We start from the raw sequence: 17,899 nt of genomic DNA, 5'->3' as shown, positions 1-17,899 counted from the left end.
TGGCAAAGTAAAATTAACCCTCAAAAATCAATGGCTTTTCTGTATGCCAACAATGAGAAAAGTGTGGCTGAAATTAGGAAAGCAACTCCATTTGTACTAGCCCCACAAAAAATAAAATACCTAGGAAGTAGCTTAACCAAAGAAGTGAAGGACCTCTATGATGAAAACTTTAAAAACTTGAAAAAGGAAATCAAAACAGAACTTAGAAAGTGGCAAAAACTCTCATGCCATTGTGAAAATGGCAATACTTCCCAAGGCTATCTACAAATTCAATGCAATACTTATCAATATTCCAACCTCATTCTTCAAGGAAATAGAAGAGTCAATCCAAAAATTCATATGGAACAATAAAAGACCCCGAATAGCAAAAATGATCCTCAACAGAAAGAACAGTGCTGGAGGAATATCAATATAAATTTCAAACTCTACTCCAAAGCCCTGGTAAACAAAACAGCTTGGTACTGCCATAAGAACAGACCTCAGGACCAATGGAATAGAATTGAAAACCCAGAAATGAACCCTCAGACCTATAACCATCTAATCTTCTATAAGGGAGCTAAAAAATAGAATGGAAGAAAGACAGCCTCTTCAGTAAATGGTGCTGGCAAAATTGGTTAACTACTTGTAGAAAACTAAAGCTAGATCCTTATATATATATCACCCTGCACCAGAATCAACTCCAAATGGATCAAAGACCTTGGAGTCAAAGCAGACACTCTGAAACTATTACAGGATGGAATAGGAGAAACCCTAGGTCTCCTTGGCACAGGCCGAAATTTTCTTAAAAGAGACCCAGAAACACAACAAATCAAAGAAAGGTTGGACAGATGGGATTGCATGAAATTGCAGAGCTTCTGCATGGCAAAGGACATAGCTAGCAAGATCAATAGAAAGCCCACAGATTGGGAGAAGATCTTCACTAGCCATAAAACAGACAAGGGTCTCATACCTAAAATATACCTGGAACTCAAAAAATTAAATCCCCCAACAACAAATCTTCAAAGAAACAACTGCCCAATAAGTAAGTGGACTAAAGACTTAAAGAGAAACTTCTCTGAAGAGGAAAGAAGGATGGCCAATAGATACATGAAGAAATGCTCAACCTTTCTAGCCATAAAAGAAATGCAAATCAAAACAACATTGAGATACCACTTCGCCGCAGTTAGAATGGCTAAAATCAAGAACTCTAATAACAACAGAAGCAGGAGGGGATGTGGACAGAAGAGAAACTTACTGCATTGTTGGTGGGAATGTAAACTTGTTCAACCACTTTGGAAAGTAGTATGGAGGTTCCTGAAAAGACTTCACCTAGAGCTCCCCTATGACCCAGCAATCCCACTTTTTGACATTTACCCAAATGTTTACAAACAAGACCACACTAAAGCTATCAACACGACTATGTTTATTGCAGCCTTATTTACCATAGCTAAGATATGGAACCAACCCAGATGCCCCTCAGTAGATGAATGGATCAAGAAAATGTGGTATATATACACAATGGAATTCTATGCCTCCATCAGAAAGAATGACATTGTCCCATTTGTTAGGAAATGGAAAGACTTGGAAAAAAAATTATATTAAGTGAAGTAAGCCAGGCCCAAAGAAACATAGGTCCCATGGTTTCCCTTATTTTCAATATCTAGTATATGTCTGAGACAAGCAGAAAAGGTCAGATAAGTTGATGTTAGGGAAATGAACCCTAAGATATGCATTCAAATGTTTTTTTTCTTTCATGCGATTGTTTCTAACACATTTATAAGATTATTTCTTTGTTGCTTTGTATGTCCCTCCCCCATGGTATAACTCCTGCTTTCACTGTATTTGATGTTGTTATAATTTGTGGAGGGGAAGGGCAAAAACAAATCGTTTAAATAAGGATACAGGTGGACCCATTGCAACAATGAGACGTACAAGTCGTTATGTGGAAAATGAACTTTTCAACTTTGGTGGGGGGGGGGAGTCTTTGGTGGGGGGGGGCGAGGGGAGGATGGGATGAGAAGGGGAAACAAAGGAGGAGGCTACAATGCTTGATAAGAAATGTACTCATTATCTGGCCCATGTAATTGTAACCCCTCTGTATAGTATTTTCACAATAAAACAATTTTCAAATAAAAAAACTGCCAATAGATTGATCCATTGATTAATTGAACATGAGGTCAGAATCCTTATGATCCAGTCACTTTCGAAAAGCCCCACCAATGAATATTGCATTAGGAAATAACCATTGAATGAGGTTTGTTGTAAACGCTTCATATTAAACTATTACAAAGATATTGCATCATGAAGCTAGAAACTTTATCAAAGGGATCCATACTTTTATAAGAAGAATCCCGGAGAGTTCTTTTTTTTTTCTTTTTCCGGAGAGTTCTTTTACACTCTTTCCACTATGTGACAATAGGGGAGGAGTCAGTTGTCAGTGTATAGCCCGGAAAAGGAAAGATCCCTTCCGAGAACCCAGCCACAGTTGTACCCTAATCTCTGACTTTGAATGTCTAAAACTGTGAAGAAATGAATGTTTATTGTTTAAGCCATTGATTCTATGATCATTTGTTACTTACAGCAGTTTAAACCCACTCAAGATACTTCATCTCACTTAAATCACATTAGTTGTGAGTACCTCAGAGAGATTAGGAAATTTGTTCTTGACCAGCTCATTGTCGGGAAGTGGTTCAGACAGGATTTAGCCCAGAGCTGCTTGTCTTATCAGCAAAGGTGTCAGCCTCACATGGCAAAATGAGAATCATCTTCACTAGCTTCTTACAAGAGAAAACTCAAGCGAGTAGATAAAGAGAGAAGTCCCAAATGCAGCCTTAGTCCATAGGCCATAATCTGAAAGAAATGGAATTGAATTGGAAGAAATAAAGCGTTGACCAGTGGGAAATTTTGTTTAAAATGGAAAGGCAATTGTTTTAGATTTCTTCAGGCCACATCTCTCTAGCAATTTTATTTATGATATACATAACGTTGAAAAGAGCTGGCAGATATGAATCCACCAACAAAAATGATATCTAGCTGTGTTTCAGTAAAGTGCTATGTTATGGGATTTGAGAGCATCTATTGGCAGAAAACAAAATTTTGTCTGTTGTAGGCTATATATTAGATACAAACTAAAATGACCTACACTCAAAGCTGGAAGGTGATAAGAAACTACCAAGTCGCTGCTCATTATCAAAGGCCACGTGTGCTTTCCACTGAAGACATAGTCTAGGCAACCTACAAATGTAGAGTTGTGCCCTTAGCGGTTATATCTTGTATCTTGCCTGAACTTCAGAAATCTCTTTTTTCTGGGAGCTTTCCTAAACTCAGATCCTCACCCTGTATCCTAAAACAGTCCTTTCTTCTGGTATTAGATGTATTAGACTTGAATCTTCTGCTCTCTCTCTCTCTCTCTCTCTGTCTCTCTCTGTCTCTCTCTGTCTCTCTTTCTCTCTCTCTTTTTTGCCAGTCCTGGCTCAGGCTCTGTCCCTGAACCTCTTTGGGCTCAAGGCTAGGACTCTACCATTTGAGCCACAGTGCCACTTCTGGCTTTGGTGGTGGTGGTGGTGGTTGTGGGGCTTGAACTCTGAGCCTGGGTGCTGTCCCTCAACTCTTCAGCTCAAGGTGAGTGCTCTACCATTTGAGCCACAGCATCACTTCCAGTTTTCTGGTGGTTAATTAGAGATGAGAGTCTCACAGACTTTCCTGCCAAGGCTAGCTTTGAATAGCTATCCTCAGATCTCAGCCCCCTAAGTAACTAGCATTATAGGCATGAGTCACTGGCACCCAGCTCCACTTCCAGCTTTTTCTGAGTAGTCACGAGGACTTTTCTGCTGGTGTGGCTTTGAACTGCCATCCTTAGAGCTCAGAATCCTGAGTTCTACTTATGTTTTCTTTCTGATTTGACCGAATTCTACAGCCACCCCCTTACATATGCTCCTTCCTATTCATGGGTTTTAATTTTTATTTTTTCACTTTGGACTTTATCTGACTCTTGTGCGGTTGGTTTCCCATTGCATTTTCAGACACCATCTCTGGTATCAGTCTCAGCTCCATCTTGGATCATCTCTTCCTCTGAAGTTGAAGAAATATGACAAATATTTAATAGAACTGTAGCCGACTGCTTGGAAAACAGAAAGGATTCAAAGAGCTTACACCATGTGTTGTTAGGTAATCAAAAGCTTCCCCACAGGAAAAAAATTCTAGATTTATTCTTTGACTTCAGACAAGAAATTAGAACGAATAGAGAAACAGTCTGTGTTCAGTATAAAGGACTTTCTAACCATTATAGTTGTCCAAGAAAAGAATAGTCTGCTATTATATTATTTTTTTACTCCTTCTAACACCTACTTCTTGAGGATGTTGAAGGAAAAGCTTTGTGAATCTAATAAGAGCTAGTTCTAGTACAGCTAAGGTCTTTCTAAGTTTTGCAATTACATTGTTTTCCTCAGCCAGTGAGTACAAGTATCATTCTCAGTCAGACACTCTTTGGTCTTTGGTAGTGGTGCAACATCTTGTGAATTATTTCTTTGTTCTTTTTGGTTAATCAAGTTGGTTCACAACAACACTGGTGAGTAACACACATTTCTGAGACAGGTTCTGTGGAGAGAGTGGGCACACACCTCACTGTGCCAAACACAGCAGAAGCAGTCTGCAGCACTTTCAAAACTACGAGCAAGAGGGTCCAACAAGGGCTTCCCATTAAAATCTTTATAGATTTGAGTGTCAAGTCTGAATCTGTGGAAAAAGGCAGTTTGTTTGTGGCATGTTTCCCACCTCCGATGGAAAAATATTTTAGGTTTCAAGTTACAATCACTTAAAATGTCAAAACTGTCTTTGTAGCACATAACCTGAGGCTATATTCAGAAATGAAATAAAATCCCACGAAAACCACTTACATCATTCAGTGGCTTGGGAAGTCTCTCCGAAATAAATGCTCCTAGCATGAGTCGGTACACTTCTCCTGCAGTCAATCATTCAACTTTACTTCCTCCATCCAGACTGAAACACTAAAAGGGGACGACACAGTGCTCATGACTTGCAAGTGTCCGCTCAAGGCCTGTATGTTACATGCTTGGTCTTCAGCTGATGGCCCCATGGAGAGATGATGGAACGTTTAAGGCGTAGGGTCTCATGGAAGGAAGTTAAGTTATTGCAAGCCTGCCATAAAGGCAATCCTGGCTCCTCTTCTCCTTTCTCTCTGTTCCTGACAACCATGAGTTGTGCAGCTACGCCTACTACACATTTATCCCATGATATTCTGCCTTGCCACAGGCTCTAAAGCAACAATGCCACCTAACCATGAACCAAAACCTCCAAAACCATGCCAAGATAAACCTTTCCTCCATGTAAATTGATTACCTGAAGTATTTTCTTACGGAATGGGCAGCTGGCTAATACACATAGCATTGCAACCCATCTGCCTTCATTTTTAAAAAATTTTGTATTCTTCAAGCTGTGAGTTGACATATTTTATGGCAAAAACTTTTAACTCCACAAAAATGTCTGTTTAAAGAACTACCCTAGCTAGGTAGGAACTATCCTAGCTAGTTACATGCCTTTAGTCCCAAGACCTACTTCCTTGCTTGATATAGGCTACAGCCTCACTATGTCCTAACTTGATCTGTCCCTAGTGTGTGCCCAGAGTGAGAGGGAGTACTTCTTTCTCTTCTAACCATTGAATTAGTACCTACCTTTATTATCTCATTTCACATTAATTCCAGAAAGCCCCCTCACCAAACACCATCACATTGAGGAGCAGGTCTACAACCCACAGCTTCTAAAGGGATTTAGTTCACATCCAATACCACTTCAAGAATCTACACAGAAAACCTGCAGTGATTCAAGATAGCTGCCTCAAAGAAACACTTTTTAAGAAGAAATAAGCACCAGTGGTCCCAACAGGCATAAATACCATGGACAGTTTCTCCAATGTGCATCTTCAACTGATATAAAAGTAAATACTCTGTGTACTACGTGGAGACAGATGCTTTAAAAGAAAATAGAACTGAGTATTTCTATATTATATCTGGTGATTGGTCAGCAGGTGCTTGCAAAGGATGCAGGCCCACAACAGTTCACGTGGATATTTAATGAAAGAACATTCCAGACAGAAAAAAAAAACAGCAAAGGTTAAACCTATACTTAGACTCTTCTGCAAAGTGCAAGAAGACCAAGGCTAGAAGAAAGCGAGCAAGGGAGACAGGAAAAGTACAGGAGGCCAACGCTGCAGAGTTCTCGAGGCTCAGAAGCACTTTGGCTTTTACTCTGAGTGAAAAGGAAAGCAAAGGGGAGGGCCATGATTTTAGCTAACTTAACCAAATGATCACTATGACTACAGAGTCCATTCGGATATTGGTGGCAACAGAGAATACTGCTAAGAGACGTGGAGATCATCCAGGATCAAATAAATGGCAGCAGCTCTGACATGGAGATAGTAGTGATTGTTTGAGTAGTGATTGAAGTGTGGGATTTAGGATATCCTGTTGGCACTCCATATCCAAGGTCCCACATCTGGTGGAGTCAACCAAACTCAACTTAAAAGAAGAACCTTGCATCTGAACTGTACTGACTTATCATTATTCTCTAACTATACACCATACATGGTGTAAGGGGTTATAAGTAATCGTGAAATGATTGAGAATGCACAAAAGGGTGAGTGTGAAGGTCATATGCAATTACTATACCATTTCAGATAAGAGATTTGAGTATCACTGGATTTTAGTCATTGCAATCTGGGGATTGAGGTCCTGGAAACATTCTCCTGAGGATCAAAGGCACATCCTATATTCCGGTGGTAGATGGATTTCCACCAACCACGCTACCTCCTTCAGGCCATGCCTGCAGTTCTAATGCATCCTTCAAAGCCTTTTGTCAGGGACAGCTCTTTCTGTCTCCCTGTGCTGCCCTCCATCCATTCCCCACTGAGGAGGCAGTCAACAATATAGGCTTGAAAAAAAATTCCAGAAGAGCTACAAACACTAAATATATAAATAAAAAATACAACACAGCACTAGCTGAAAGAAAAGACAAGCATTAAAAGCTACCCCTATCTCTTTGATTATTTTTATTTAAACATACAGAGACAAATCCCACTCTCTGGAGTGTCTTGCCCAGTCTCCTCCTACGTCTCGTCCTCAATCTATCACAATAACCAAATATTTGCCAGGAGGAAGAAGAGAATTGTGCAACTAAAGACAGTATGCTCTTTGACATTTTATCCTTTGCTGTTCTTCCAAAGGCCACACGCCACACATCTGCCTTACTGAGTCTATTCATTACAAAACTTATTCTGGAAGGAGTAATTTAGAAAAGAATTGGCACCATTCCTATCTAGTTTGAACCTCCTACATTCTTTTTTTTCTTAGTAAACACTCTAGCTGACTGAGGATGAAAATCTTTTCCTTCAAACCCTAAGCCAGACTCCAGTAGTTTGAACCAAAGTTATATTCTAAACAAAAGAATAAACATACCATCATGTTGCATCTCTTCCATTTGAAAGCATGTGCAAAACAGGACCAACTAGCCAACACATTTAGTATTTCAGAGGAGAAAAAAAAAAACTCCAATACAAAGAGCCATTCTAGATAACAGGGAAGGGAGGAGACTTATTATAGGTGGTTGGCAGGCTGCCATTCTTGCACATTTTTACATTTCTAAACAGTACTTACCCAATGCTCTCCTTAATCCCATTAAATGAAAACTTTTTTTCTAATTTTAAAATTAAATTTCCTGTATTTCCTGATAGATTTCCAAGTTATTCTCCTCCCCTCCTCCTCTCCAGGTCCCATGGCATTTCTATACAAAGAGGGGCATTAGCCTGCTGGACAGATTCCAGTTGGCACAATTGCCCTCAGCCTCAGTTTTATGCCCCTGGGGTTTCCATCCAGCTCAGATTGTTTCCTTGCTTCCTGTTTTAACATAGTACAAGTACCTCCCTCAAGCTTGCAGCTGACAGCTGTGACCTCCCCCCCCACCACATGGGGGCACACTTCAGTCATTTGCCTTCATTAATTTAAGCATAGACTTCAAACATCTTTAACTACTCAGATCAAACACCAGTACATTCCGAGCATACACCTTCAACATGTACGTATCTTGTACAAACTATGTCTTTTGTGCATCACTTCATAAAATAGAATGGAAAATAAATTAAAATAAGCTTTAGTAATAGAACAACATAACTAAATTGATTAATAAAAATATTTTGATGCAGACAAAATGACTGAATAGCATTACTTATAGAAAAATCTTGGTGGTACTATGAGTCACTTTGATGTGAATTTTTTTTCAGTTAGTTTGGATACTCCATCATATTGTCATTCATAATTAAAGAAAAATGTTCCCACAGATGCATAGGCCCCAGTAAAAGATGCATCATTGGTTGCACCTACAATATCCTACTATTTTATTAAGTATTAATTATACAAATGTTTGCATTAGATTGATCTGGTAAGTTCCATGTTCCTTTTGTCACTCATTCTTGCTTGCAAACTAATCAGGAGGACCGAGAACATTGAAATGTTTTATATCTGAATTGAAGCTCACTGAAATTCTAGACTTGCAGATAGGTTAGAAAATTCTACTTCTATTTTTTTTTTTTTTTTTTTTTTTGTCGGTCGTAGGGCTTGAACTCTGGGCCTGGGTGCTGTCCCTCAGCTCTTCAGCTCAACGCCAGCACTCTACCGCTGGAGCCACAGCACCACTTCCGGTTTTCTAGTGGTTTATTGGAGATCAGAGTCTCACGGACTTTCCTGCCTGGGGCTGGCTTTGAACCACAATCCTCAGATCTCAGCCTCCTGAATAGCTAAGATTACAGGCATGAGCCACCGGCGCCCGACTTACTTCTATGTTTTTAATGTTAGTAAGACAGAACAGCTTTTGGAGATAAAAGCACACAGAGCACAACCTAGCTTCTAAACTGTGGCATCTTTTAAATTATTCCTTCATAGTAAGAATTTACTCTGAAAAAGAATGTTATATATTTATTTATGGAAAAATTACATTAATCTGATGGGGGAATTCCATGGTTTCGATGTGCATCCTTCAAAATTCATGCTGGAATTTCATTTCTAATGTAGTTCTATTTAAACACACACACACAAAACCAAACCTGGGTCTCTGAGAAAAGATTGGGTCATGAGGAACCTGTTCTTCCATCTGGATTAACTCCCTTATATGTTTGCAGCTATTTCTTTTTTCTTTCTTTTTTTCCCCTTTGGTTTATTCCTTCTTACCACTGTTTTTTTTTTTTTTCAAATTTCTGATTTGGGGAGGAGAAGAGGAATCACAGAAATGGGGGGAAGAGGGGAGACAAAGGGTGAACCAATTCAGCAGTGACACTCACTAGATACTACGTTGGAAATTAACTTTACAATTTGGTGGGGGGGGGCCAAAGGGGGAAAAGTGGGAGAAAATGAGGGGAGGTGACACTGTTCAAAAAGATATAACTTATTACCTGCCTTATGTAACTGTAACCCCTCTGTAGATCACCTTTACAATAAAATTTAACAAAAAAGAGGCTTTGGAGAGAGATCACCATTTTTGCCTTTGTGCCTTTCATCATGTGAGGATATGGTGCTCAAGTCTCCAGAAGGAACAGTAAGAGGTACCACGTTGAAAGCAGAAAAAGGATCTTCAGTGTATTTTGAATCTGCTACCACCTTAATCCTGGGCAGCCCTCTTCCAAAACTGGGAGATGTAGATTACTGTTTTTTCTAAGTTAAGCAGTCAGGTATTGTGTTACAGTAACACAACTGTATCTTTAGTAGTATTTGAGTGAGTCATTTAATATTATTTGTAATTAGGTAAAGAATTTTAAATGACCAACTTACCTTTGACTTTGATAATTCAGAAAATGAATAAAAAGACCCTTGTTGAAACATCTATGAAAGACAAAGGATAGACAGTCAGTATATTAATATAAAAATCTTCACTGTGAGCTGGGAAGGTAGCTCAGTGGTAGAGTGCTTGTCTTGCATGCATGAGGCCCTGGGTTCGATTCCTCAACACCACATAAGCAGAAAAAGCTGGAAGTGGTGCTGTGGCTCAAGTGGTAGAGCACTAGCCTTAGCTGAAGAGCTGAGGGACAGTACCCAGGCCCAGAGTTCAGGCCCCATGACCAACAATTTTTAAAAAAATCACTGTGTTACATTCTGTAAAGAAATAAAACCAATGAGACAGAGAAGGAGGGACTGACTGATTTTTAAGGGATCCGAGCAATATATGGAGGCTGGCAAATCAGAAGCTTGTAGAACTGACTGGTATCTTGGAAGTTCAGCCAAGACTGATCCTATGAACTTGGGTCTGAATATGACAGGATAGCAGACTGGAATAGGTGCTGGATTTTTATCCCACATTCCTGAAGCAGAGTTCTTTCCATCTTGGCCCTCAAGATGTTCTATTCCTTGGATGGAACCCATATTATGGAAGGGGGCGGGGAATTTGCTTTACTCAAAGTCTAGTAATGACAATAGTAATCATATTTCAAATGTAGATTGGTGTTTAAACAACTGGGCACTGTAGCCTAGCCAAGTTCATACACAGAATCAGTGCATATGCCCAGGTCCTTTTTTAAAAAAAAAATGTGTGTCTGGTTTTACAAAATGTATGAAATGTAACTCATTGCAATAAAATGCACCCTGGAAACAAATCAAGGACCAGAATTGTCAGCATCTGCATTGAGAAGATGCCCGAACTACTTCATGTAACCTATGAAGCATCGCATGCCCTAAGCATACAATGTCAACTTAAGTGATTAAGGCATAAAGGATACTGGCCTTCTTTTTTTATTTTTTTAGATTAGAAAATGCACACCGAAATGGAAACATATATACATGACCAGCTGAAATCCCTTGTTCTGAAGCACTAGGAATCTATCAGGAAGAAAAATAATGTCATACCTTAGAACACCAAAAATAATCTAAATATATCTAAATAGTATATTAATGATGCATATGTATGCATCATTACACACACAGGCTAGAGCTGTTGAAAGGGACTTAGTCACACTGAAGGGGAAAACACAGGAATCTACATTCAGATATGATCACAAGTTTGCATTGCCACGGGGTGAGGCGTAAACAAGAAGTCCTGACTGACTGTTTACCAGGAACCGGGCACCGTGCTAAGAGAACGTGGTGCCTTCCCTCAGCTCCATAGGCCCAGATTGGGAGACATTTCAAAGGATTCACAGGATTCTTGTCTTTTGAAAAGTATAATCCAATGCATGAAAACTAGAAAATAAGCATTTGTATGGAGGTCTACAAGGTGGTTAATTGTTGAATAAAAATATTTCTCTCTTTTCCACTCTTTGATGCAGCAGTGTGAGAAAGTACTCTGGTCAAGGATAGAAAACCTGGTTCCTATTTCAGCCCTCCCATACCTAGCAATGTGACAAGCCTAGCAATGTGACCTTCAACAAGTCATTAAATCTTTTTATATCTTAGATTCCCTAAATATAAAGCGAGGGCGCTGGACTGGGTGCTTTGTACAGTCTTACAACTCTAACATTCAAAGATTCTGCCAGAAGTGGGGAAAGCAGCAGAGATCCTTCTTCCTAACAAAAGCAAAATGCATTCATCAAAGAGTCAAAAAGATAGATCTCTTCAGTTGACATTTATTCTCTTTGTTCCCCCAATTAAAGTTTATCTGACTGATATAAAATGAACCAGGCCAGCGATATAGGTCTAGACTAGTTCAAAGTACTCCTGTCTCCCAGAGATCAACTGTGTCCCAACTAAATTGAAGGGAGATAAAGTGAAATAGCAAAAATAATTCAAGGCCTACGTCAAGGCCCAAGGCACATGTGCTTTCTGCAGGTTCAACTCCAGGCCAGAAGAGATGAGCTTTATCAATTCCACAGAAGGAAACACATCACCCAGTTTCTTAAATTGACTTTGAATAAAGATAATCTCACTAATGGGCTCATTTTCCCCTTTATACACATACCTTTTAATTTTTTTTGCTTTTATTTGCAAAATAACATAAGCTCTGTATATGTGAGGATCCAGCTGCTAGTTATTGCTTTTACAAATGACTGCCCAGAGTGAAATTGCAAAGTGAACGATTTGTCTCCCATGTCCCTTCATTTTGCACCACACGGCAACAATCCTTATAACCTGTCTGATTCATGCTCTCAGTTACATGGAGCGCTTTCCCATACATCATTCCCTTCGTCTCTGTGGGTTCACTGGGGGAGGGACAGTCTCCATTTTACTGATAAGAAAGCTAAGTTACAGAGAAGTGAATTACTGAAGAGTTTTACAGCCGGGAAGCCACCTATGACTTGTACACCTTCCCCTGACTCCAGGAATTGGCAGGGTTCCCTACGTTGCCTCTGGAGGACTATGCCACACATCTGTCCTGGCAGCATTTCTCCTGGGTGGGAAAATGGCCTCATCATCCAGACTCAAGGACTTCTATTCTTCACCCTTCTCTCCAATACCATTTAACAAATCTTTAGTAAATGTTAATGTGTGCCATTGAGTCATACTCCAAAATACCTTAGAATTTAGTAAGGGCTGTTTGAAGCCAGTGTCTCTTTTTCTTTTTTCTTTTCTTTCCTTTTCTGGGCTCTGGGATTTGAATTCGGTACCTCAGCCTTGGTAGGCAGGAATTCTGCTGCTTAAGCTATACCTTCAGTTCTTCAGTCCCTTTTACTCTGGTTCTTTCTGAGATGAAGTCTCACATTTTGTTGAGGTTAGCGTGGACCACAATCCTGCTATTTATGCTACCTGGCACAGGTGAATGACAGGCACATACTACCTCACCTATTGTCTATTGAGATAGGGCATTCAGTAACCTTTTTATTTCTATCCTCAAACGATGTGATCTTAGTTTCCTTGGTTAATCATGTTTATAGGCATGAGCCAGTAGACCAGACTTGAAGGCAATGTCTTAAAAGAGTGTATTGAGAATGAGTAGGCCAATGAACATCTGGAAAAGATGAGTCTCTACAGCAGGTGAGCTCTTCTTGTCACTGAGTCAATCACAGAAGCCCATGACTAGTGCTGATGCTCTCTTATGAAACTGAACCCTTCAGGCAAATGCCAGTTCAAATAACTTCCCATAGCATTTAAATCCTAGTTTAGAAGTCAGCAATTAGGGCTGGGAAGGTGGCTCAGTGGTAGAGCACTTGCCTTGCGTGCATGAGGCCCTGGGTTTGATTCCTCAGCACCACAGAAGCAGAAAAAAAAGCCGGAAGTGGCGCTGTGGCTCAAGCGGCAGAGTACTAGCCTTGAGCTGAAGAGCTGAGGGACAGCGCCCAGGCCCAGAGTTCAGGCCCCACGACCGGACCCAAAAAAAAGGTAGAAGTCAGCAATTGTTGAACATCACAAACAAGGAAATGGCCCATGTGGTATTGAAAGCCAAGTAGCTAAAGAACAAAACCTTTGGTCAGCTATAGCCAGGGAGATTGTTTAATAATATGCAAGGGGAAATCATGGAATTCAAGTCTCCATTCAACAGGGAAAAAAATATCTGTCTTAAACCTTATCTAGCATAAACTGTTTCTGATAAAATCAGGAGCAAAATAAGATTATCTCCCATAGCTCTACCTTTGGCAGAATGTGAGAAGCAAAGAAGAACATGACAGCAGCACACCATGACAGCAGTAAGTTCAAGGGACAGACCACTAATAGAAAAGCACCATTAAGCTAAGAAGCATCTTCCAACCAAATTAACTTGAGAAAATTCAGATCATAAAATATATAGATGAGGATATATACAATGTGGACTCCAAGAAAGAGAAACCTGGAACAAGTTAAACCTAACTCTTAAATGAATGTTTGCAGACTGGGGCTTTCACCAGATTCACAGAAAGAGAAGAGATTAGGAATTGATACCATACCCTCGCTGTAATTGTAATATCTAATTATGCTTAATATATAGCAAAGTGTATATATTCATGCATGAGATCTGTTTAAAGACATTTTCTAAGTAATATTATTGGTAGATCCCAGAACTAAATAGACATACCAAGGTACTATGATTCAGAATCTAAGACCCAAAAAGAACTTGAACAGACAATTCACAAAAAAAGAGTATTGACAAATGAAAATATGATCATCTTCATTAGTCATCAGGGGAAAATCTAATTAGAACCACATGAGCTCAATGAAATACCACAACACACTTACCAGAAATGTTTGAAATGTAAAACCCTAACCACATTGAAGGTCAGCAAGAATGTAAAGCAACTAAGATTCTTCTATTTTGGAATGGGTGTACAATTCCTTTGGAAATGTGTTTGAGTATTCATTGAAGGTAAGTATATATGCACTAGTCACAATTTGCTGGACCTAACCCCTTCAGAGAAAAGTGCTCATGTCCACTAAAACACACACATGTGCAAAGATGTTCACAGACACATTATTTGCCAGAACCAATATTTAGAAGCAATCTACACATCAATAAGAAGTGAAAAATACAAATAAACTACAGTGTTGTCATCCAGTGAAAAACTACTCAGCCATAAAAGGAACTAAACCCACTGATGAATGATCACCTTGGGTAATACTTTATATTTTTACTTTTTAAAACATGTCCTTTTTGACATTTTGTTTTTTAAAAAACTCAAGTTTATCATTATTAGTATATATTAATTGCATGAGGGGATTTCACTCTGATATTTCCATATATTGCATATCAAGTACTAGAACCATAGTCACACACACACTATCACATTCTCATTTTTTCCTCTCCCCTCTCAATGGTTTCTCTGCTCCAAAACTGTCCTCTTTTCACATTCATAGTATTTTATTAAATTGCATTAATGTTAATACATTATTTTATTTGTTTTCTATTTGTCATTGTCTTTATAAAGGTGACACACAGAGGAGTTAACATTTCATAGCTCAGGTAATGAGTTCGTTACTTTTTGGACAATGTCATCCCTTCCCTTGCTCTCTCTCCATTTTCCCTCTTAACTCCACCCACTAGTTCAATAGTTCATTTCAACATAGAGCCTAGTGAGTGCCACTGTTGCATTTGTTCACCCTTTGTCCCTCTACTTCTCTGTCCCCTCTTTACACTCCCCAATGACAGATAAATGAGCAAATAAGACAAAAAGAAAAAAATGCTCTTGTTTTTCATTTCCTGGAGTTCACTTCTATAAATATGATTTTATATGTGATTTTTATGTGTTCCTCCCCTAAGAATATCTACTTCTGGCCTCACTGTGTGTGAATGCCTAGAGTCCTGTATAATTTATCATCACATTCATGATTTTTTTAAGGCTAGAGTCTGTATATGAGTCTCACTGAGTTTGGCTTCTTTCATTTAGCATAATACCTCCAGTTCCCTCCATTTTCTTACACATGACATAAAAATAATTTTGTGTGGATGAGTTACAATCTGCTGTGTATATACACTATATTATCTAGCCATCACTTGATGGGCACCTAGACTGATTCCATAGCATGGCTGTTGTGACTAGGGCTCTTATAAACCTAGTTGTGTAAGGTATCTCTCTTGCATGCTGACTTACATTCCATTAACTATATGCCCAAGAGTATATAACAGGATTTCATGGACCCTCCATACTGATTTCCACAGTGGCTGCACTAATTTATATTCCCACCAACAATTTATAAAGGAGATTCTTCCCTTTCCACATCCTTTCCAGATTTTTTTTTTTTTGGTCAGTCATGGGGCTTGAACTCTGGGCCTGGGCACTGTTCTTGAGCTCTTTAGCTCAAGGTGAGCACGCTACCACTAGAGCCACAGCATCACTTCTGGTTTTCTGGTGGTTGACTGGAGATAAAAGTCTCATGGACTTTCCTGCCAGAGCTGGTTTTGAATAGCAATCTTCAAATCTTAGCCTCCCGAGTAGCTAGGATTACAAGCATGAGCCACACCTTGTTTTCTTAATGATAGCTATTGTGTCTTGGGTGAGATAGAATCTCAATGTTGAATTTGAATCTCCTTTATATCTAAGGATACTGAATATTTTTCATATATTTATTAGTCATTTGTATTGATTTTGAGAACTGTTTAACTTATCTACCCACTTATTAATTGAATTAATTGAATTTTTGAGTTATATATTCTAGATATTAATCCTTTGTCAAATAAATACTAGACAAAGATTTCTCTCTTATTTTGTATATCAAGAGTTTAATATAGTTTCAAAGTTTCAGGACTTAAAAGTCTTTCATTTCTGAGTTGATTTTTATACAAGGAAAGAAATAGAAATCTATATTTTAGTCTTCTACATGTAGATTTCCAGTTTTCCTAACACCATTTATAAAAGATTATTTTTTCTCCAATGTATGTGTTTTATGTCTTTGTCATAGATCAGATGGTGTAGCTTTGGGGTTTATTTCTAAGTCTTCCATTCTAGTCCATTAGTCCACGCATCAAAGACAAAATGTTAAGTGGGGGGGGGGAACCACAGGTGAAGAAGTGGTAGAAACAGTCAGGATCCTGAATATCCAGGGTAGGTGGTGAAAGTTTACTACCCAGAGGGACATATTTTGGATTCTTAGAGTGTTCCGCTAATCTTGATTTAGGTGATAGGCTAACAGATAGATGAATGGCTAGCTAGAGGTATATATATGTAAAAATTAGTCAAACCATATGTCTCAAATATACTTTTCAGTAGTAAGATGATGAAGATGATAGGTGATACATACATACATACATACATACACACACAATAGACTTCTGCATATCTTTATATCACTCCAGTTGAACAAAATCAGATGCACTTCCTTTTAAAAAATGTTTTTGCTCCCTGGCTGCGTTCCTTTGCTCTGGTTTCATTCCATCCTCAAGATGCCCCAAGCTAATTGCATCTAACTGCAGGGGTGAGATTGATGTGTCCAGGGAAGAGATAATCTATGTAAAAAAGGGTTCTGGAAAATATTAACTCATCTTCAGAGTAAACCCAAAAAAGCTTTTGAGAAATTGGCATGTGGCTTGCTCCAAGGGAGACAAGGCACTTGACAAAGGATTTCTAAGCAGAATTACAGTATAAACAACAGTGTGCATGGAGGTAAAGACAGAAATGGCTTCCTCCATAGGAAAAACATGTAAATTGGCATGATAAGGATTGCAGGTTGTGAGGCCTATTCAAGAGGAAAGGAATTTAGCGCTAATCTAACTGGTTCGAAATAAAGAAGTTCCCCAATCCCCAATTCTCACATCAAATAGGTCCCATCAATCTGACTAAAATCTTCCCATCACTTCACCCCATAGAGGATAAGAAGCCCCCCTAGGCCAGTTTTCTGGGAGAATCGAATCCAGCTTTGAAAATGACACCTTCAAACCTACCACAATCAACATGGGTCGGTAGTGAAGCCTCAGTTCCCAGGAGGTTCAATAATGACATGTGTGTAAAGAAGAACAACAATGCATTTTGTGTTCATTCTCAATGCAACTGGGAAGGCAAGAGTAGTTTACATTTAAAAGAAAAGTCTTTGTTAGTTCAGGGCATTTGAGCATTCGCTCTTATTCAAAGTATACTGTACTCAGAATTGTAGCACAGGAGACTTAGCATGCTCTTTAATACATGTTTTATTGCAAAACAGTTCAGAGACAGCAATTTTCTTGCACTGACCAATAAGTTTTCTTCATGGAAAAAAAATCTATAAATTTCTATCTTTAATACAGCTCTGAAAATTATGTATTGATATTTTGATAATGAAATTACAATAGTAATTTGTCGTCCTACTGTTACTTTCACACCCACAGTTAAAATCTATATAATATTAGTGGGACATAAGTGATGCACAATTTATGAAATATAAACACTTCTACATAAAGTATTTTGTGAAGACTGCTCACTGATATCAGAGATTATATAACTAGTGAGAAAAAGAATTAGGATTTTGACCTCAAATTTCCCCATGCTGGCCTAACTTTCACAGTTCTCTTGTCCTTCCAAAAACAACACTAAGGACTAAGATTAGTTAGCACTACC

The sequence above is a fragment of the Dipodomys ordii genome, unplaced genomic scaffold (assembly GCF_000151885.1).
Source record: "Dipodomys ordii isolate 6190 unplaced genomic scaffold, Dord_2.0 Scaffold151, whole genome shotgun sequence".
Lineage (NCBI taxonomy): Eukaryota > Metazoa > Chordata > Mammalia > Rodentia > Heteromyidae > Dipodomys > Dipodomys ordii.
This window is presented reverse-complemented; position numbering follows the sequence as displayed.